The following is a 24,190-nucleotide window of genomic DNA, read 5'->3' on the forward strand; positions in this document are numbered from 1 at the left end:
AATACAGAATGTAATGGCTCGTCATTCAAACAACCCAGTAACAGATACCAGTAATTGGAGGAAAGAGATGATTACTAGATACAAGAAGCAGAAAAAATTTCCACAAAAATTCAAGATTTCTTTGGAGACATAGGACAAGGACAAGGATTACTGATGAGGCCAGCAGTTCCATGAGAACAAAGGTTTAAAATACATGGACAAGACACGGATCATTGTCTCACAAAGCTGTTGCAACATTGTTCCATCAGGGTCCACAATAGATAAAATCCTATGAGTATAGAACTATAGAGTGCCTACAAAAGAGCTTTGCAAGCAGAAAATAAAACATCTAATTACTACCTTGAGTTTAACATCCATTATGATTCCATGAATCTAGACAAATACTTATCGGATGTGAGCATGAAACTGGAATGGACTACATGAAAATCCAACAGAACTATAGAGTTCTTGGAAAAGAGCTTTGTAAACAGAAAAAAGAACATCTAATTACTACCTTCAGTTGAACAACCATCCTGATTCCATGAATTTGGACAGATACTTCTTAGCAGATGTGAGTATGAAACATGTTGAAAGCCCCTTTTGCATCTTTAGTCTTAGTCTTCTTTGAGGCATCGGGAACCCCAAAAACTTGCCAAAACCTAAGTGTTTCATCTGCTGCAGCTGATGCAACTGTGTACCCATCAGGACTCTGAAGAAGTAAATCAATGTAAGGGTCATTAGGACAAATTTAAAGGGAAAACATTGATGCATGCACAAGTACTCATAAAAAGCATGAATTTTCATACCTGTGCCATATGAAGAACTCTAGCAATATGTGCTGTAAGTTCAATAATTTTCACCATGGATGGGTATTTCCATAAGGTTAACTGGTTGTAATTTTGCCCATGCGAACTCAATAACTCACGCTCATGTCTATTCCACAACAATGAACAGACTTGGGAATGGGTGTCGACGGTATTCAGGCAGGCACCTGTTTGAGTGTTCCAAAACTTTATAGAACCATCTAAACTCCCTCCACTAGATGCCAAAAGATTGTTCTGGAAGGGGCACCATGCTAAGGCCTTGACTGCCACACAATGTTCATCTAATTGGTGGAAGTATTGAGAGGAAGGATTATGGGATGCCATACTCTTGTCCGAAATGTAGAGTAGATTGTCATTTCCCCCACTTGCAAGTTGTTGGCTAGAAGGAGACCATTTCAATCCACAAACCAACTTGGTATGTCCTCTGTATGTTTGATCAATGTGGTCATGGATGCAAACATCATGATTGATTATAATCCCATCTAACCCTCCTGTGGTGAGGGTGTGGAACTAAGACATGGTTTGTAGGCCATGCAAATAATATTATATTCCAAAAGTGACTTTATGGACATAACCAAAAGTATATAAAAAAGGCATGTATAAGCCTAAGTCATACCTTTATTTTCTTTCCTAAGTCGAAAAGTTAATGGAAAAATAAGGTTACATCAGTTCCCATTTGGTGAGGGTGATCTCCTTGGTGACATTTGGAAAAAATATGTCATGCATACTTAAGTCATGTTTTCCATGATTGTGGGGTTTCATTCCATAGTTTTGGTAATCATTCAACCATCATCCAAACAACCATTCTCCTTGGTACTTCTGATCCATGGTGGATAATGGTGGCCACCCGCCTATTTCACTTGGACCCCCACTATTGTTTCTTTCAGTTTTTCAGTTTCCTTATTTGTAGCACAATTTACTATTTTTGGCAGTTTTTCGGGTTCTGAACTTTCGGAGCCATTTGAGGCCCTAAACGGTGTTTTTTGCGAAAATCTGGAGCAAAGTGGTATATAAACACATGTTTCTCACTCAAAAGTTGTAGCCCTCGGATATATTTTTCTAATGAGATATTTTGCGTGTCAAACGGAGATCGTATGCTAAAGTTACGACCTCGGGAAGTTAATGTACCAATTTACCGAAATGAGGCCCATAGTTTGGTGCTTCATCTCCTAGGGTTAGGTTTTTGGATGTTTAGGGTTTTCCATTGTTTCTCAATAATAAATAAGCCTTCGAGCCTCCTTGTAACACAGTTCAAAGGCATGTGGTTGCGACATCTCTTCTTAGAGATAAGCTACCATTGCCCGAGCTAGTTTATTTCCATTTCTGTTTGTAAGCATATTTCAGTGTTTTACATTAATGAAATGAAGTATCAATTCTAATACATCTCTGTATTTATGGTTATATATGTAATTTTTTGTGTTCCTGTTTAAATCTAGATCAACTTCCCTAGTTTTATCGAGACTAGTTGAGATATGAGCTTAGATATCCATTGAAGCTTATGACCTGTGTAAACTATTGAAAGTTACTCATTGGAATTATGAGGGAAATTCTCTTTCCTCATCTTGGGAAAGGATGGAGCTTGAAGGGGGAACTTGTTGGGTAAGTGTTGGGAACGAGATCCCCCAATGACAGTGTTGGGGCTAAAAGCCCATATTTTGGGTCAAATTGTGTAATAAACTTGTAAAGACTCCACATTTTGTGGTTGCAGAGCGCGAAAGTGTCACGAGTCATAAAGGGTTGTCCGCCCTTATTTTTGTAAAGTAAAGTCTGCTGTTAAAGGTTCTACCCATGGTCTGCGAACCACAAGATTGTATAAAAAGAGCTAAGTAAGTAAGCGCTAAGTAGTTGAATAGTAGCTAAGCTAGTCATAGCTCTAAAGTAAGAAGTTTAAATCTTGGGTCGTAGCGTAGGTAGAGGCTCTGCAGTTGAGTACACAGAGGCCTAGGGTACAAGTCCACAGCTGAGTGGACGAACCCCTGCAGCTGTGTGCGCAGGGTGGATAGAGTCTGTAATCATCTGAAGATATCAATAAAGAGAAGCTTTCTACTAATTTTGAGTATTTGTTCCTGTTAATGCATCTTGACATTTTATTTATGAATTTCATTTATAATGCTTATATGATGCGCGAATGTATGTAATTATGTTGGTTAAGTGAACGCAAGTAAGAATATTTGTTTACGTAGTGCTAACTATGATTGTTTGATAAGATAAGTAAGACGCTTAGACTAGTTTGGGAATTTGCATGGTACGCTGCCCTAGCTGCGACAAAGTACCTGAGCCGCAGGTTAGGGTTGCGCGAAGGTCAATCGTACCTTTTTGCAGAAATACTGAAGGGCATAATAGAGGGCTAGTCTGGGAAAGTGACCTGCGCGAAGGTAGGAATAGAAGGAATAAACCAACATCACAACCATTTCAGGGTGCAGAAACTTGGTTCCAACATCCCTCCATAATGCTTCGGGTGAGACTTCGGTCCGCACTCCGTGGGCTGATGCAGAAAGGGCTAGTAGTGTAGGGATTTGTTTGGCTAACTAACGTTGAACCTGGGTTAGGCCCCCACAAGCCAACAAATGGTTCTGTTTTCGGGACAGGAATCTTCATAAGAGATGTGTGATGTTGTATCACTGGTATCCAACCAAGAAAGAGATCAAAGAATGTTTGGATAGGAACATCCACGAATTCATGGCACAGGAGAACAGAAGCCCGCGACTGACAAAGGAATAGTGGTTGGACAGGTACCTATATACAAAGATACACTAGATCCTTTTTTCTTCCTTTCTGGTTGAGCTATATGAGTGGATCGTGAAGCTAGCAAATAGCCAAGGAAGGTGGGGACTTGACGATCCTATTGTTTGAACCCCAAAGCTAGTACAGAGATTGGAAGCATCTAAGGATAATATCACTCGCAATGTCCATTATTGGCTCAATCATGTCATAGGAGGATTTGTAATTAAATTCGTGGTCGACATCTCAGTTAGCTACAACGAAGTGGAGCGACATTTTTTCAAAGGACCACGAGGTAAGTACTTGAAATATTTGAATACCTAGATTAAAATGTTATTGTGCGAAAAGCGGGTTATGCAACTACCTTGATGTTCGGGGCTACGCGAAGTGGAAAAACTTATAGGAACAAAGGGAGAAAGGATCTTGAATATATTCCATTAATTTCACCTCCATGAGGTGACAAAGAGGGAGTGGCGTAGGCTTCTCCATGAAGTGCTATTCAGTTAATAAGACAAGGATTCCCACAACTGCCACCTCCACCCAGTACACCACCCCCAACTTCACCACCATCGTATGCAACTTCACCCGTACCACCTCCACCTCCACCGCAGTTTATTATGGAAAATTTAGTGAAGCTACCTTTGTTCAAAGGCTTGGGAAATGGGGACCCGAACTAGTTTTGGTTCATCATGAAAGTTGTATGGGAAGCTCAGGGCGTTACAAATGATCACATGAAGAAGGCAACACTAGTTAGTGCTCTACAGGATCATGCACTAACCTGGTACATCAAGTACTCTAATGATAACCCAAATACGTGAGTGGCAGACATCCAGACCACGCTGAACAAAGAATTTCATAGGCCTAAATATGAGGCATAATCGAGTGTGGGGTTCAATGAAATCGTGATGCAATCAGGAGAGACCCCTTGGGAACTAGATTAGAGGTTGAAGTGTAAAATTCGGGAAGCTAATATGAACCTAACATACAGAAAACATCGCGAATGGTTTGTGGCTTCTCTCCTACCACACCTAAGGGTTGGACTGTCACAACAGAAGATAACAACTCAGGTAGAGACCTTGGAGATTACAATGAGACTTCATGAAACACCGATGCAAGATCTGAATCTATGGGTTCAATAGATCCATGCACAGTTGAAAAGTCTTTGCCTTGAGATGAAAAGTTTGAAGTAGGACAGAACAGTTCGACCAGAGGTGCACGAAGAGGTATGGTGCCTGAAATGCAAGGGTCAGGGGCATGACAAAGAACATTTCTCAATCTTTGCGAACTATATTGCAGGAGGAGGACCGATGCTTTTGAGGCTGGAAGCTCAAGCAGGACCGAGTGCAGGGCCTGCATTGTGGTGTCTATGTGTCAAGTAGCAGGAAGACATGCCATAGATAATTGTCATTTGCTTCAAAAGTTTGTACAGACTCCGTAACAATTGTTCTACAACTTTTGTAGGTCGATAGGGCATGATGAGCATAATTGCAGAAGCTATGAACTAATGATGGATAGAACTCCCACCTATAGGGTTCAAGCAAAAACATGGCCCCCGACTAGAGCGCGGGGATGGTGCGGATAGGCTTTCAGGGATGTGGACGAGGCCAAGGCGAAGGAGGACCTGGCAGAAGTTGGGGATAGTTGATCTGCTACAATTGCGGAGGACCAAGACACTATGCCCGCGATTGCACTGACCCTACATGTTCGTCGTGCAAGTATTACACTCTGTTTGATCGTGAAACAAAAGACTGTACAACGCTGATAGTAAGGATACATGTCAAAGGGGCGCTACCACCCCAGCTGACTCAAAACCTGCAAATGATGAGGTCTGAGCCATGCGAAGAGGATCTAAACATAAACATAGTGCTCCTGTTATGAAACCAGCTCAAGAAAAGATAGAAAAGATAGATCAACGCCTTAGAATTCAGCCTCTTCGAGGGGGCAACCTCCTTTACATTACATAAATGAACAATTCTTGGATGATACAAATGACAAAACCTCCTTTCTATATATAGGAGTCTAAGGAGTCACAATATAATCCAGCCGACCTAACAATAATAATATAAAGCCACAAAAATAACAATAGAAGGATTCTATGGGCACATAAATAACAATATGGGGGTAATAGGGGCACAACAATATAAATAAGGGGTATAACTACAATAGTAGTGGGGTAATCAATAGTATTATAGGGACCCAACATGCCCCTCTCCTTCAAAAAAGTGTTGTCCTCAACGCTTGAGTAGTTCTGGATACTTCTGCATAAAATTCTCATCATGACTTTCCTTTACTACCTTTTCACCATTAGTGACCCTTTCTTGTAGCAAGTTCTTCAATTCTTCCATGTCTGTCTTCAAATCTATCTTCAAATTTACCATCGAATCCTCCACCTTAGCTTCCATGCCCTTTATCTTAGATTCCACGCCATTTATCTTAGATTCCACGCCATTTATCTTAGATTCCACGCCACTTATCTTAGCTTCTGTTAGCTTTTGTGAGCGTGACATTTGTTGCACTTGTTCTTGTAATTTTGATATATCATGTAGCATTTCTTCCTCTTCTTCATGAGTCATGCTAGAGCTTTCAGGTTCCTTACTAGGTGTTTGCATTTTCTTTCCTCGGGGCATCAGTTACAGATAATAATGCTTTACTATGCCCTTTGAATTCCGTTAAACCAAGCTTAGATAAAAAAAAAAAAAAAAAACTACACACCTTTTTTCACTTTATAGAAGCCTGATATTGAATCTGATGTATCTCTGTAATTTCGGATCATCCAGTTCTAAAATGTCTACCTGTAATAGCCTTCTGCGTCCTCTTTCCAATGCCACAAGTCTGAGCCAAATTGGATTCTCCAAGTAAGAGTTATGTGAAATCTCCCACAATGACTTGCTTTTAGACTGGTTCAATAGAGCGAACTTGTACGACGTACCACGAGTCACTGTTTCAACCTTTGAATCTGAAACACACATACAAGAAACTACAGTCCATCCTCTTTCTGTACCTATTTACGAAATTTCAATCCGATCCTCAGAGAGAGAGTTATGACGATTTTCCCCAGGTCACCTGTTTTGAATGTAATTCAGGAGTCTGCAAAAAGGCCAACTTCCTCAATCATATCCCCGAAAATATCGCGCGAAAAGCTCTGAAATTCGGACCCAAGGTTTAGCGCCAATTCTTCTCAAATGGGTTTTTTTTGCGACTTCTGAAACGTCACAGAAAAAAACGTTATAGCGAAAATGCCACGATGACCTGTTTGGAGCAGCGAAACCCTAGAATCCAAAGCTCTGATACCAAATGTTATGAAACCAGCTCAAGAAGAGATAGAAAAGATAGATCAACGCCTTAGAATTCAGCCTCTTCGAGGGGGCAACCTCCTTTACATTACATAAATGAACAATTCTTGGATGATACAAATGACAAAACCTCCTTTCTATATATAGGAGTCTAAGGAGTCATAATATAATCCAGCCGACCTAACAATAATAATATAAAGCCACAAAAATAACAATAGAGGGATTCTATGGGCACAGAAATAACAATATGGGGGTAATAGGGGCACAACAATATAAATAAGGGGTATAACTACAATAGTAGTGGGGTAATCACTAGTATTATAGGGACCCAACAGCTCCGAAGTGGAATCACAACAGGAGATGATAAGGGGAAACAACTCGAGGAAAACACATGGGTTCGTAAAGCTCTGGCAAAAGAGACCGAGTTCGATTTGGAGTGCGCACGTGAAACATTCATGGAGGCGAAGAAGAGCTTCGCTGATGCCTCCACCTCAGGGATCAAGGATAAGTCTGATTAGGAGATGGACCCTTCTTTGCTTACAACTTTCCTGGAGATCTGCATGAAGTTACTACATGATAGAAAGGCTATGAAGGGGCTACAGGAGCTTATAAACAGGTGTGCTGGAAACACTCTGGGTGAGCCACGCGTAGTACAAAATATAGGTAAGCATAAAAGAAGGACGAGACGGGAGATGAGGTTGACCGCGTAGATAGGAGAGTATGAAATGGATCAGGTTATTTTGGACGTTGGGTCAGATGTGAACGTCCTACCGAAGTAGACTTGGGAACGGATGAGGAGACCCGCGCTACACTGGTCTTTGTTTCAGCTAAGGATTGCGAATCAGCAGAAGATCATCCCCATGGGGTGGCTGCAAGGGGTGACTGTAGATATTGAAGGTGCGAGTGCACTGGTCGAATTTGAAGTAATAGAAATTGTGGATGACAACAACCCCTATCCTGCGCTCTTTGGAATTGATTGGGATACTCATATGAATGGGGTAATCAACCTAAAGAAGCAAAAGATGATATTTGAGAAGAAATAGCTCCGCGTGATAGTAGCACTAGATCCTGATGAGGGATCATGCTATACTGAACGAGTCTGCAATTATGAGAGTGATGAAGATTTGGACTGTATCTATAACATAACGGTGCGGGACCAAGATTGGGTGAATCCAATGGGGGATGGAAGAATTATATGGGATCGTGAGAGTTCATGCACCTCAGACTTTGAGGAAGAATTAGATCGCTGGTAGAATCAGTTACATGAGGTAACTACAATGAGTTGTAACATGATGACCCGGTCACTGCACTGTGTTTCGTCAGAGGTAAGAAATCTACCCACTTATGATGGCCTAAATGATGTAGATATCTTTTTGGATGCATTTGAAAGGGAAGTACAAGAAAAGCAGTGCTTCCAGGCATTGGACTGGGAACTGCACGCTACGCCCGCAATATGGTGGGGTACACACAAGGGAAGCTTTGATGATTGGCGCGAATGTAGGAGGATGATGAAGTCATGCATTGGGAAGGCAAAGGTGCGAATAATAGACAAATATTATGGGGAAGATGATCCGCACACGCACTTGGCCAAATGGGCTCAGGCTTTTGAAGAGAAGCCCCACCCTGAATGGGTGCACTTGTCCTGTCACACCCTGGATTTCATCCCGATGAACTAGTACATAGAAACAGAGCTCTGCCATGGTACAAGTGAATGGGATATTCTGTGCAAAGGATTCATAATGACATTCAGCTTTCAAGATGGGTTTGACTGTATTGATGAGGCGCTACAAGTGGTGAAAGCAGCAATCTTTAGGATACCGCATGATCCTTTGGACTTGATTCAGTGTGAGTAGGCTACCCAGCTGAGTCACACGCTAGAATGTTATAACGTAATCACCGAAGAAGAGGATGAGGATCTGTGAAATATTAACATCCCTGAAACAGAAGGTCACCACAAGGTTGAAGGATCACAGGTTGAGAACCCTGATATAACTATGCCCCTAAAAATGAAACAGGTAAACATTGGTACAGAGGCAAAGCCCAAATTCGCAAAGATTGGAGATTACTAGGACGATGCGACAGTGGATAAGGTCGCTGAATTGCTCTGCGAATACCAGGATTTATTCCCTACCAAGTTTACAAATCTAAAATTGTTAATTTTAGGTATGTTCTATGCTAGAGCAATTTATTTCAATTTCTTTTCCACATTAGCAATCACATCAACATAAAGTAAACTTCATATAGAACATAAATATAAATCACAGAAGACAAGCTAAGACAAGAGGACACAAGATGTGGTGCTAGTTAGGGACAAACCCCACAATGTGGGGAAACCCTTGATCAATTCTTCTTTTATGTTCTTCAAAGTTTAGCAGAGAAAGTGAGAGAGATAGTACATTTACAATAGAATTCAATCACTTTGACTTTTGATATCGGCATGAGATCAGTTGAAGACATATTTCTTCAACTGATTCTCTAAGGTGACTCGTTCACCTATCAAGTGTTGCATCTCGTCTATTTGCTGCACATTACCATGTGACACCTTGTAGTTCTATCACATGTGATGAACCTTGGTTACTGAGCTGCTCTCATATTCATGTTGCTTATCATGCTACATCTTCCATGGTCTTATTCATCATCAAGCTACCCATGCTCATGATCTCATTTATCATTATGCTGCCCATTCTCATATCATCATGCTGATTATTATGTTGCCCGTGATCTCATACATCATGCTGCACATACTCATATCATCATGCATCATTATGCTACCCATGCTCATATCATCATGCTGCTTATTATGCTACCCATGATCTCATACATCATGCTGCCTTCCTTCAGAGACAGATGCTCCGACTGTTTTGGCAGTTCCCGATAGTTCTAGCTTTTCCAACAGTTCCGACTTTTCTGGCAGTTTCGACAGTTCCAACATTTCCAGCTTTTCTGACTTTTCTTGTATTTCCAGCTTTTCCGGCAGTTATGGATTTTCCAGCAGCTCCGGCTTTTACGGTAGTTCCTGCTTTTCTAGCAGTTCTGGCTTTTCTAGCTTTTCCAACAGTTCTGGCTTTTCCAACTTTTTCGGTAGTTCTGACTTTTCCGGCTTTTCCAGCAGTTCCGGTAGTTCTGGCTTTTCCAGCTTTTCCAACTTTTCCTTAGGATCTCTCCTCCTACTAAAACCCAAAGACAAGTAGAGAGAGGAAGAGATCCAAGTGTGTGTAGAAATAACTTGAAGTCCTCTTCTATTTATACTAAAACATATAGGTTGAATAGACATGACTGTTGGGCTTCTAAGCCTACATAAGTTGTTGGCTGACTTAACAATTTGTCCATAACATAAATAAATTCATAACTTCATAAATACTTATCAGAATTGGATGATCTTTAGATCAATCCTACACCTCTCAATGAGAGGGATCTAATAAAAATATAAGCTTCCATAAATAATATGACCGACATGGAGTTTGGCCCTAGTTACCAATTTTAACACTCCCTCTCAACTAGGGAGAACTCCATCCGCTGTTCCATATGTCCAACTGTACTATCTCTGCCATCAGTGCCCTGCACTTCTCTGCTCATCTCTACTCAACTCTACTAGCTCTGCTCAGCTCTATTGGCTCTGCTCAACTCAGCTCATCTTTAATGGCTCTGCTCTGCTCTACTAGCTCTGTTGGCTATGCTCTACTCTTCTCAGCTCTACTGGCTCTGGTGGTTTTGCTCTGCTATGCTCAGCTCTGTTGGGTTTGTTGGCCCTGCTCTGCTCTACTGGCTCTGCTGGCTCTAATCTACTCTGCTAAGATCTTCTCAGCTTTTCTAGCCTAGCTTTGCTCTGTTGGATTTTCTCTGCTCTGCTTAGCTCTATTGGCCCTACTCTACTCTGCTCAACCTAGCTCTGTTGAACCATGAAGAAGAAGAATTGATCTAGAATGTGTCATACCATTCTCCACTTACCTGAAGTCAGTCTCAGAGTGTGTACCACTGGTCCTCGGCCCAAAGTCAGTGTTATAGTAGGTACAACTCCTACCACTAGTCCCAGATTAGTACTCTACTGACTCGAAGTCAGTCTCAGAGTATGTACCACTTGTCCCAAACTAGTCCTCAACCGACCCGAAGTTAGTGTCATAGTGGGTACAACTCCTACCACTGGTCCCGGACCAGTATCATTGATCCCAGATCAATGAAGGTCATCCTAGCATAGGGAGTACGGTAGATACAACGATGCGTCCATCTATACTACTATGGTCCCTATCCTCATTTCCCTACTCATTGATTAGATGAGAGGTACTTCCCATGAGTCCCAGACTACATGGGTAGGATGCCTCGACAGGAGAACTTAATCAATCCTGTCCTCATAGGAGAACTAATCATCCTGCTACGCAATCACCATGGATAACACATCTTCCAGGCCTCACAAGAGAACTAATCATCCTGTTACACAATCGTCATGGAGAACACATCATCCAGACCTCACAGGAGAACTAATAATCCTGCTACACAATCGTCATGGAGGACACATCATCCAAACCTCACAGGAGAATTAATCATCCTACTACACAATCGTCATGAAGAACACATCATCCAGACCTCACAGGAGAATTAATCATCCTGCTACACAAGAGATCAAATCATCTTGTCCCACAAGAGAGAAAATCATCTTGTTCACAGGAGAGTGAATCATCCTGTCCACAGGAGGTCGAATCATCTTGTCCCACAAGAGAGTGAATCATCCTGTCCCACAAGAGAGCGAATCATCCTGTTCCACAAGAGAGAGAATCATCTTGTCCACAAGAGAGCGAATCATCATGTCCACAGGAGAGCGAATCATCCTGTCCCAGTGCACACCACTAGGGGAGGGTGAGTCACCCTATGGTTGTATGTTGCACCATTAAGAACCGCAAGCCCCCAGAGCTCCTAGAGCTCAATGTATGCAACATGCAGGACCCTTTTATAAGGGTCCCTCAACGACTCCAAGTCGTTTGGGAAAATCACAAATTTGATCTTTCCTCGGGGCTCTGACAAAGTGTAGTGACCTATACATCATCTCAGTGTGATGTAGCCTCCTTTCTCATTGACTTACCATATTCCAGATAAGGCAGTATCTGATGTCTATCTGCTAGAGCAATCATTGAATACGGTATTTCTCAATAATCAAATCCCACCTCTAGTTTTCATAGAGAATCACAATGGTATTCATCATGTGTACTCACTGAAGAGTTTCCACAACCAGGCAGCTTCATACGAGGTCATACTCATAGTTATGTATCCGATCTTGGTGGTACTTATAACAACCGATTTCTTCTTCCTGTTCATCCATGATATCGAAGCAGAATCCAAATAGAACCAGCACTGGGATGTGCTCTAGTGATCCTCCACACTGCCTGCCCAGTCAACATTCGAATAATCATACAGTTTTCATATTTCTGGCAGTGTATCTCAATCCATGAGAGATAGTGCCCCGAAGATATCTCAGAGGATTCTTGGCACCAATCCAACGAGGCTCAACCAAATATGAGCTCACCATGCTAACTGCAAAACATATGTCCGGATGGAAGTTCACTAAGAACATCAACGTGATTGAGTTTATGAAACTCAGAGGCATTTCCCAAATCTGGTCCGACATCACTACCACATAACTTCTGAAAGTTAATATCCTCAAGGTAGTCACAGGCTTGCAGTTTATCATTCCACATTCGGAATCCAACTCCCTCTTACTTCTTCAAATCAGAGGGTCATCACCTGTCAGAAATAGGTCATCCTTATGAGGTGCCAGTATGAGAGGTCTATCATCCACAACCTTCGGGTAATGGTTTGGATCAGTTTCACTCCTAGTGAATCTCAGCTTCATCAAACAGCTATCAATCCTCTCATAGTACTCCCGGGGTGTTTTGCTTCAAGCCATAGAGGGATTTCTGCCACCTGTATACATGAGATTCCCGTTCATGAATCTCAAACTCCACAGGTTGTTCCAAGCATGTGGTCCTGCTACATGAGGGGAATGGTCCCCTTGTAAAATTTTCCTTCGGTACATCTTAGAAATGTACCTTCATGCTCTTTTTGAATTCAGGCATCCCAGTCACTGTCTGACTCTAGACCTCCGGTGCTGAGTCAATGGACATGGTCCCTAGTGGACTTGATACAACCCTGAACTCTAAAACATCTTTGAAAAATCTATTTTCAAACACATAACTTTCCATTGATGAGTGCCACCCTGAAACCTTAAACTTCCATTTCCGAGATGGACACTAGGTTCTTCTTGCGATCAGGTACATAAAAGAGATTCTGGGGTTCCTTGCTTTCTTTGAAGAGTCGACCATTTCCTTGATGACTTGCATTACTTATCATTCCTGTGATCATTGAAGATGTCCCTAGAATGATTGTTATCTTCATCAAGAGATGTGTCTATGCTATTCGGACACTCCTTTGCATGATGGCCAAACTTATTGCAACCAAGGCATTTGCCTTTCCTTCCACCCTTAGATCTGAACTTCTCAGTGAAGTGATCTTCCGTTGTGCCATTATGATAATATTCTCTGCTTCCACTTCACCCTTAGCGAACTTAGAAGAGAGATGTGGAACTCATTGATCCTTTTGTCTTGTCCCTATTGTGTTTGGTGATTGCTCTTTCACTCTTGCTTGGGCATTGTCTTCACCTCAGCTCTGATACCATGTTAATTTTAGGTATGTTCTATGCTAGAGCAATTTATTTCAATTTATTTTCCACATTAGCAATCACATTAGGATAAAGTAAACTGCATATAGAACATAAATATAAATCACAAAAGGCAAGCCAAGACAAGAGGACACAAGATGTGGCACTAGCCAAGGACAAACCCCACAATGTGGCGAAATGCTTGATCAATTCTTCTTTTATGTTCTTCAAAGTTCAGCAAAGAAAGTGAGAGAGATAGTACATTTACAATAGAAGTCAATCACTTTGACTTTTGATATCGGCATGAGATTAGTTGAAGACATATTGCTTCAACTGATTCTCTAAGGTGAATCATTCACCTATTATAGTGCTACATCTCGTCTATTTGCCACACATTACCATGTGACACCTTGCAGTATTGTCACATGTGATGAACCTTGGTTACTGAGTTGCTCTCATCTTCATGCTGCATCTTCCATGGTCTTATTCATTATCAAGCTTCCCATGCTCATGATCTCATTCATCATTATGTTGCCCATGCTCATATCATCATGTTGATTATTATGTTGCCCATGATCTCATACATCATGCTGCCCATACTCATATCATCATGCATCATTACGCTACCCATGCCCATATCATCATGATGCTTATTATGCTTCCCATGATCTCATACATCATGTTGCCTTCCTTCAGAAACAGATGCTTTGGCTATTTCAGCAGTTCCCGATAGTTCCGACTTTTCCAACAATTTCGGCTTTTCCAGCAGTTTCGAAAGTTCCGGCATTTCCGACTTTTCCAGCTTTTCTGGATTTTCCTGTATTTTTGGCTTTTCCTGCATTTCAGGATTTCCCTGCGTTTTCATATTTTCCGGCAATTCTGGCTTGTTCGGTAGTTCCGACTTTTCCTGCAATTCCAGCTTTTCCATCTTTTCCGGATTTTCTAGCAGTTATGGCTTTTCCAGTAGTTCTGAAAATTCCGACTTTTCTGGCAGTTCTGGATTTTCCAGCTTTTCCTTAGGATCTCTCCTCCTACTAAAACCCAAAGACAAGTAGAGAGAGGAAGAGATCCAAGTGTGTGTAGAAATGACTTGAAGTCCTCTTCTATTTATACTAAAACGTAGAGGTTGAATAGACATGACTGTTGGGCTTCTGAGCCTACATAAGTTGCTGGTCAACTTAACAATTTGTCCATAACATAAATGAATTCATAACTTCATAAATACTTATCAGAATCGGATGATATTTAGATCAATCCTACACCTCTCAATGAGAGGGATCCAATAAAAATATCAGTTGCCATAAATAATATGACCCACATAGAGTTTTACCCTAGTTTCCAATTTTAACAAAAAGGGATAATCAGGGACCTAGCTGTTATGAAGATCACGTTGAAGCCCGACGCAAAGTAGGTTAAGTAAAGACCTTACTGTCTCAATCCAAAGTATAAGGAGAAGGTCCGCTTAGAGCTAGACAAGATGCTCATGGAAAGCATCATTGAGCCTATGGAATCTGACTGGGTAAGCCCAATGGTGTTACAAGAGAAGAAGCAGAAGGATGAAATAAGGATATGCGTGGATCTCAGAAAGCTAAATGATGCATGCGTACATGATCCTTTCCCGACTCCGTTCACTGATGAAGTGTTGGACAATGTAGGTGGCCAGGAAGCATATTCCTTCACTGATGGGTTCTCGGGGTACCACTAGATCAAAATTGCGATGGAGGATAGGAGCAAGATGATCTTCGCGACTCAGTAGGGGTGTTTTCAGTACATTGTAATGCCGTTTGGATTGAAGAATGCATCTACATTTTTCTCGTGCGTAGTCATTACTATGTTCAAGGAGTTTATTAATAAGTTCCTGGAAGTATACTTTGATGATTGGACTGTGTTTGGGCTAGTGAAATGCCATGTAGCAAGCTTGCGCCTAATGCTGGATACTTGTCGAAGATACCAGATCACGCTCAATCTAAAGAAATTCTTGTTCTGTGTTCCTTTTGGGACCCTGCTGAGTCATGTGGTTTGTAGGTAGGGATTGAAGGTAGATCTCACAGAGATCACGATGATACTAAATTTGGAAGCACCGAGGAGTGTGAAACAGTTGCACACTACCCTAAGACATACAAGATATTACAGAAAGTTTATCAAAGGCTATGCCTAGATCACCGTGCCTATGGAGAAATTTTTAAAGAAGGATGTCACACTCTGCTGGAACGAGGACTGTAAGAAGATCTTGGATGTATTGAAAGAGAATATGGTCACCGCACCGATTCTAGTCTTCCCGGATTGGAAGAAGGAGTTTCACGTACATGTCAATGCGTCATGTATAGGGTTGGGAGTAGTACTGACATAGGCTGGAAGACGAGACTTGGACCATCCTATCGTGTTTGCAAGCAGAAGGTTATCCAAGGCAGAGAAGAACTATTCCACCATCGAGCGCGAAGAGTTAGCTATGGTATATGTGCTCCAGAAGTTTAGACACTACTTGTTGGGAGGCCATTTTAAGATGTATACAGACCACTCCACGCTGAAGTACTTGGTCAATAAGCCTATGTTGAGGGGGAGAATCTGCAGGTGGCTATTATTGTTCCAGGAATATGATTTTAAAGTTATTGTGAAGCTGGATGATTGAATGCTAGACTAGACCATTTGTCACGCATCGAAACAGGGGAAGAGCCCACTAATTTGGAAGAACGATTGCCTGACACGCAACTATTTTTAGTGCGCGTCGCGGATGGTCATTTTGAGGATATAATACACTTCCTGATGACAAGAACTACCCCAGAGGGATACATCGTCAAACAAAAGAAGGAGTTAGTGGTGCGTGCGAAAGATTTTTCTATCATTACTGGGCATCTGTACAAAATGGGGTCCGATGAGATATTGCGACGATATGTACCTGAGTTTGAAAGAAGCACCATCCTCACGGACGCACATGGGGACGCCGTAGGAGGGAATTATGCAGGGAGAGCAACCATGCATAAAATTCTATGCGCAGGTTTTTGGTGGCCAACCCTCCATCAGGATTCAAAAGCTTACTGCAGGCCATCGCATAGGGATGAGATGCCTTTGAATCCACAGATGACGTTACAACCCTTTGAGAAATGGGCGATAGATTTTGTGGGACCTATTCATCCCCAAGGAAAGATGGGAGTGAGGTACATTATCCCCACGACAAAGTATTTGACTCGTTGGGTGGAGGCATTTTGAGAATTGAGTTGTTGAGCTCTCATGCACACATGAACCAAGAATTCTTCGAGGCTTTGAAAGTGGCTCCAACATTTGCAAACTTACCAAAGATGTCGCGAGCACTATTGGAAAGCATTATGTCGGTGCCCACAGAAGCCATAGATACTAAATTAGAGGAGTCGGTGCCAGAAGTTGAGATGGAGACAGAAGTAACTGCTCTAGAGGTCGCCGAGGTATTAGCCGAAGTCCCTAAATCTCCAAGACCAAATCCCACCCCAACCAAGGAGACTGCGAAGGAAAAGAGGGAAAGAAGCCTGCAATACCTGTGTGCGCATCACCGAGGAGAAACCCACCAAAGCCCACCACAAAGGAGAAGGGAAAAGCCATAAATTTGGAGCCGGAAGAGGAAGAAATCGAAGACATTCCGATGTATGATGAGGATGTGGGAGTTGAAGTGGAGGAGGTTGAAGCCCAGGGTACTGACCCTATCACTCAGTTTCCTGAGCATGTCCCTCCGCGCAAGGGCAATACCAAGTTGTCGAAAGACATCGATGAGAGCAAGACCCCCCTGCAAACCCCTCTATTGCTGGATGACGTTGTTTTCGAAGGACCATGCTTGGGGCGAGTTCCTCTATTGAAACTTGAGGACTTGGACATGGCGGATCATGAGAAGTTCCCACACCTAGCGACCGAGAAACTAATGCGCTGCATCATTAATAAAAACACTGGAATGACCACATTAGAGCCATGGAGGTGGCCAGAGGAGTAGACAAGGCAGGGTTGCTCAACCTGATTTGGGTGTCGCACTACAACTGCACCCAGTTACAGTATTGGTCATCAAGCAACTGCTGTTCTTGGTGCATTATGGGTGTCTGTGGCTGGAGGAGCCAATACCCATAACAGAAAGGTTGATCCACTGGATCACATGATTTACTTACACAAGAGAGAATCTGACCATGATATTTGGCAAAAAAGGTGGTGAACAGGCCCTCGCAGAATCCATGAAAGAAAAGTTTAAGCTGGTGAAGAAGTTGCGCGGATATGCCATATCCAGCATCTACAACCCTACTGTAAAGGTAGTTACACATATTTTAGCAGGGAAAGTGATGAGGAAGTGTCATGCTAATGAGGTTTCTGCACTTGTTGTCGTGCTAGCAGTCCAATGTGCTAAAGGAGTCCAGTTCAACTTGTCCGACTACCTTTGTGGAGATTTCCTAGAAAACTTCTGTGAAATTCAGGAGCTCAACAAGACGTTCCACTATGCATGGCTCTTGCTATCAATTGTGTTGGTAGCATGGGAGCTGCTAGAGGACAATCAATTCCCTTCAGTCATGCCAGACCTAGTAGAAGCATCGAAGTACGCTTTGCTATGGGCGACCAAGTACGCGCAACGAATCAAGGACAACAAGATCTTCTAGATCTTGATGGAAATGAACATCCGCATGGCCATCAATTGGAAGCCACGATTGTCGCCTATGGTGTATGCCAACCTACACGGCTACACAAAATTTAAAGCTGATTTTCATCATGTATCCACTAGGGCGTGGAAGGACCCTGCGTAGAAATGGTACGAATTGCCTTACCTGGAAACAGAAGACGCCATTGATGCGGTACTTGATCAATGGATGGCAGAGTGGCGCGCTACAATAGACTTGGCGGTGGGAGGAAGCAAGTCCACTGCACAGAAAAATAAGGAAGACGCCAAGCTAAATATGACTCAGCTGGTCGAAAGGAGAAATAAGGAGGTCGCTAATAAGGCCCAAGCAGAGTGCAAGGCCGTGAAATAGATAGCAAAGAAGACAGGTGGGATAGAGCGAGGCTCTAACAAAGGCGTGAGGTCGCCTTCACCTAAGACAGAGGAGGAGACAGACAAGCAGCACGGCATGGACCCACAGGAGACATCCACCCGCATCAAGCGCCAAAGGGAGCAAGAGAAAGGAGGGTCTAGGAAGAAAACAAAGGCTACCAAGACATCATTGGACCCTATCACGCTAACAGAGGGTGATCTACTGTAATATCCCTTATCAGGAATATTCCTCAAACACTCCAACCAGAGATGGACTGGGAGGGCATTTACCAGATATGCCGTCTCTGAAAAGAGGACAAGATCCGGAGGCTACTTGGCCCTTTCCAGACTCTGTCTAAGAGTATAGGAGAAAACACTCAAGTGGTATAATGGTCGAGAATGCTCAAAGAGATAAAAATAACAATGGTGCAGCATATAACAATATAACCATAACAAATACTCAAGAAATGCAGAGAGAAATGCTAAGCCATTTTATTATACTGAGTAATAGAATGAGTACAGGAGGTGATCAGGAAGATGGAACCTCGACTTGCATAAGGCAAGTGAAGAAATACACTTAGAAGAGCAAATAAATGGCCCCTCTCTGAACTACGTCCAAGCTGCTGGAGAACTGTCGTGCTGCTGCTGCTACTAGAAATCAAATGAGGATTTGGGGCTGCTCCCCTCCTCAGAAAAGGCTAAAACTCTGGAATCAGACTCTACTCAAGAAACCCAGAAAACCCCAGAAAGCTTTTCTGAAATGGCTGACCCCCGAAAATCACCCCTTGGGGTTCTGTGCAGTCCCTCAATGCTTTGCACTGCCACTGAATGAAACCCTCCAAAAATCTGCCTGAAACCCCTGCCAAAACTCTCCAATATGCAAGGGCTGATCCCCTACTCTATCTCTCAGCACAAATCCTCCTGCAAACCCCCAACCCAGACTCCTACCAAAAAGAATTGCGTCCTCCTCTCAGTGCTGTGCAATCCTCCAAAACGCTGAAGGAACTGCTGCTGAAATGCTGATGAAACTACTTCCGAAATGCCAATGGAAATACCTTGCCCGAGCAGGCACTTGAAGTCCCTCGGGGCTAAGGGTGAGATCTCCGAATGGAGACACTCAATGCACTAAACAGTGCTGCAGACTAGCTAGATAGCCAGTGTGCTCTAAGTCAAAATGAATCTCACAAATGCACATAACTGAATGATCAAAATGAGGGGGCTCCTATCTCCTTTATAGCCTTTGCCTCTCTCAATCCCAAGGCTCACCTCCTCCTGTGTGATTCCTCTATTGCCACGTGTTTCTTCCCTCCTGCGTAGTCCCTCCATGTGTCTGCGTGGGCTCCATTTCTGCGTCCCCCTTTGGTCCCCCAGACTCCCCTTTAAGTCAAAACGTTGTGCTACTAGGAAGTGACTTTTTATTCTAAATGTGAGTTATGTCCCCCTTCCTCACTTTTTTTTATTTACAAATAACTATAGAAGGAAAAAATTGAACAAAATCGAATATTCCAATTAACCATGGCTAATTAGGAATATTACAGTCTCCCCTGGAAAATGTTGCTTGTCCTCAAGAAACTAAAGTGATGGATGCTACAAGATCTTCTCACTCTCCCAAGTGGCATCCTCATCCCGAAAATTCTTCCATCTCACCAAGAATTCCCGAACCGTCCTGCTCCGCAGTTGCCTCTTCCTGGTATCAATGATAGCCTCCGGCTGCAATACCAAATGCCCCTCATCATCCATGGGTGGTAGCTCATCTGTCACTGTCACCTGCTGCCCCAATGTCTTTTTCAGGCATGATACATGAAAAATGTTATGAATCTTGCTGCCTTGTGGTAGCTCCAACTCATATGCAACCTGTCCAATCCTGCGTATCACCATGTATGGCCCATAAAAGCGGGGTTTGAGCTTCTCAGCCCCCTTCTGCTTCAGTGACGACTGTCGGTATGGCTGTAATCATAGGTAGATCATGTCCCCTACCTCGAGCTGTCTCTCCACCCGAACCCTATCGGCATATAGCTTCTGCTAGTTCTGCGTTGTATCTAAGAAGCTAGTTCTGCGTTGTATCCATGTTATCCTTGAGATCTCGAAGGATATCCTGACTCTTTGGATCCAAATCTTGGCTCTAGGAGCCTTGCTATCACCAAACATCATGTCAACAAAAGATAAAGGATGATACCCATATAAGGCATAGAATGGTGACATACCAATGGACATTTGATGTGAAGTATTGTAGCAGTACTCTCCCAAATGTAGCCACTTCAACCATGCTCGCTGCAGCCCACTGACATAGTTACACAAGTAGCCCTCCAGCCACTTGTTAACTATCTCTGTCTGCCCATCCGTCTGTGGGTGATAACTGGTACTCAGTGTCAACTCCGTCCCCACCAATCGAAAAATCTCCTGCCAAAACCCACCCATGAAACGGCTATCCCTATCACTGATGATGGTCTTAGGAAGACCATGTAGCCTTAAGATCTCTCTGAATAACAACTCAGCCACCTGTGCTACTATATAGTGTGCAGATATGGCAAAAAAATGTGCGTACTTCGTCAGTCGATCAACAATGACAAAGATACAATCCTTGCCCTATACCATGGGCAACCCTGTGATGAAGTCCATCGAAATACTCTCCCATTTCCCCTCCAGAATGGGAAGAGGCTGCAAAAAACCCGCGTGATGGCTCATCTCTCCCTTGCTTCTCTAGCAAACATCACACTCCCGAATGTGCTGGAGTACGTCCTCCTTGAGACCCTTCCATGAGAACCTCTCTCTAATGGCTCTGTAGTTTTTAGTAAACCCCTGATGGCCTACCAATGGTGAATCATGTGATGCCTGGAGTATCTTCTTCTTGAGCTGAGACCCCTCAGTCAAGAAGATCTGGTCCCTGTAATAGATGATCTCATCGACCACCCTGTACCTATCATTTGTCACCTGCCCATCTAGAACCTCACATGCAAACTTGTCCTTGGAGTACTCTACTAAGAGTTGAGCCCTCCAGTCTATATCCAAGGTCATAAGAGACAACGTGGCCGGTCTACGTGAAAGGGCATCTGCTACACGTTGTTCTTCCCCTTGACATACTCAATGTCAAATTCATATGCTTGGATCTTACTGATCCACTTCTGCTGCCTCTCCTATAGCTACTTCTGCTCCAAAAAGAACTTGAGGCTGTTGTGATCAGTCCTCACCCTGAACCTGTTACCCACCAAATACTGTTGGTACTTAGCCAATACATGCATGATGGCTAGCATCTCCTTGTCATATATAGAATACAACCTCTCGTGCGAAAGGAGCTTTCGGCTCTCAAAGGCTATAGGGTGACCTCCCTGCATCAACACTATGTTGATCCCCTCTCCTGACGCATCACACTCAAAAACAAATGGCTGCGTAAAATTTTGCAATGCAAGCACTGGGCAGCTGCTCATAACCTCCTTGAGCTTTTCAAAGGCTCGCTGTGCTGTATCCGTCCAACTGAATGGCCCCTTCCTCTTCAAATCTATCAGGGGTGCAGCAAGCTGTGAGAAACCTTTGACGAACTTCCGGTAGTAAGTACAAATTCCAATGAATCGTCAAAGTTCCGTCACGTTTCTCGGCTCCAGCCATTCTTTGATGGCCCTGATCTTCTCCTTGTGTACTCTCACTCTATCCACCCCTATGATGTGTCCCAGATACGACATCTCCATCAACCCAAACTCACACTTGGAGAGTTTGGCATAGAACTGCTGCTCCTGTAAGATACGCAATACTGTCTCAATGTGTTGGAGATGCTCCTCCCAAGTCTTGCTGTAAATGAGAATATCATCAAAGAATACCAACACAAACTTCCTCGGGTGACTACAAAAGATGTGATTCATGCAAGACTGAAATGTAGTGGGGGCGTTGGTTAGCCCAAAAGGCATCACCAAGACCTCAAAGTGACTATAGTGACACCTGAAGGCGGTCTTGGGAATGTCCTGCTCCCTCACGCAAATCTGATGGTACCCAAATCTCAAATTGATCTTTGAGAATAACTGTCCTCCTCTCAACTCATCCATCAACTCATTGATCCTAGGTATGGGGTAGCTGTTCTTCAAGTCTTCTTGTTCAGGGTCCTGTAATCAATGCACATCCTCAATGTACCGTCCTTCTTCTTCACCAACACCACGAAAGAAGCAAAAGGACTCGTGCTCAATCGAATGTGCCCAAGATCCAGCAACTCCTGGATAGCCCACTCAATCTCATCCTGATAGGCCTTGGGGTGCCTATAAGGGGTGGTAATCACAGCCTGTATGCCCTGCTCAAGCTTGATGGTGTGCTCAAACCCTCGATCTGGTGGCTATCTTGGTGGAATATCCCCAAACACTATGGCATACCGATCAAGGATGGACTGTATCTTTGGATGTACCATCTACCGGTAGTCCCTACCTCTGATGCATGTAGCTCCACTGCCCACTCTATGTCTCCCCTCCAGAAGACTGCCTCCATCCGATGAGCCGAAACATTCTGAGGCGGATATGTGTGTTGTCCTCGTATCTTCTCATGCCTCCCTGTCTTCTCATCATCCCACTCCATCTCTAGGGTCTTCCAATCTGTCGTGACCTTCCCTAGAGTGATAAGCCACTGAACACCCAGTATCATGTTGATGTCTGGAATATCGACCACGAAAAAGTGGTCAGTCAATGTGTTACACTAAAAAATGTCACCATGACTATTTACAGTTAGTATGGCTCTATCAACAGTCATGCTATCCTCTTAGGCAAGTCTTATGCCTCTGCTCTCCATGTCAAACTCCAAAAGGAGAGAAAGTCTTTATAAATGTATTTATCTCTGGGGACGCAGGTTCTCTCAACCTTACCTGCGGGGACGCACCCAATGTTCACAAAAGCTGCGTCTTTGGACGCTCTGTATGTAAAGGGGCAGGTGCGTCCCCCTGTAAAGGTTAAAATGCGCAAGTTTCATCTTTAAAAAGTTACTTGTGGTCATTTCTAGAGCATTCTAGAAGGTTGTTCGACGTGTATTGAGCGCCTCCAGATGGTTCATGCACTCCTACCAAAGAGGAACTTATCCCATCAATAAGGGAGCTATCCCATCCAAAGAGGGGATTATCCCATTGATGGTGGACCTGATTAACTTCCTCTTGAGCACTATAAATATAGGCATTGGGCCAGAAGGAGAAGAGGTTGAAAGCTATACATTTCTAAGGGTAAATGCTGCAGGAATTAGGACTCCCATTTAGAAGCTTGTGAGGAGAGATTGCCATCTTTGCTTGTTCTATTTGGAAGTGGGTGAGCTTTGTCAAAGTAGAGGAAGACTCTTGTGGACCCTGGAAGGAGCTTGCACAACACCAAGGCTCAGGTTGTAATGGTTCCTTTTGATTACCTTTAATGCAAATTGGTCCATTCTTCTCAATAACTTGTTGTTTGTGGGTTATTTCATGTACTCCTTGGTCTATATGTTGAATATGCTTTGTTTTATGTTACAAAATGGAGCTATCCTTCTCTAAACATGCATTATGATATGAGAAATCAAGTGTTTCGTTCTTACCTTTGTCCAAACGCTGTTGTAGAAGTCCAAGCTTTGTTGATCTGGATGAGCTCCTCCTTTTCTCCGAAACCTGCAATCACCAACAGTCAAACAATTAAATAGCACCTGATTATAACATAAAACAAAGCATATTCAACATATAGACCAAGGAGTACATGAAATAACCCATAAACAACAAGTTATTGAGAAGAATGGACCAATTTGCATTAAAGGTAATCAAAAGGAACCATTA

At 43.0% G+C, this 24,190-nt stretch overlaps 1 pseudogene; it reads right to left on the bottom strand.

The window, feature by feature from the left end:
• Positions 1-541: 541 nt before the first annotated feature.
• Positions 542-24,190, bottom strand: part of LOC149229110 (cell division cycle 20.2, cofactor of APC complex pseudogene) — a 76,455-nt pseudogene continuing 52,806 nt past the window's right edge.

Source organism: Pinus tabuliformis, chromosome J (genome assembly GCF_031772625.1).
Source record: "Pinus tabuliformis cultivar Carrire ecotype Pingquan chromosome J, CPIR1, whole genome shotgun sequence".
Classification (NCBI taxonomy): Eukaryota; Viridiplantae; Streptophyta; class Pinopsida; order Pinales; family Pinaceae; genus Pinus; species Pinus tabuliformis.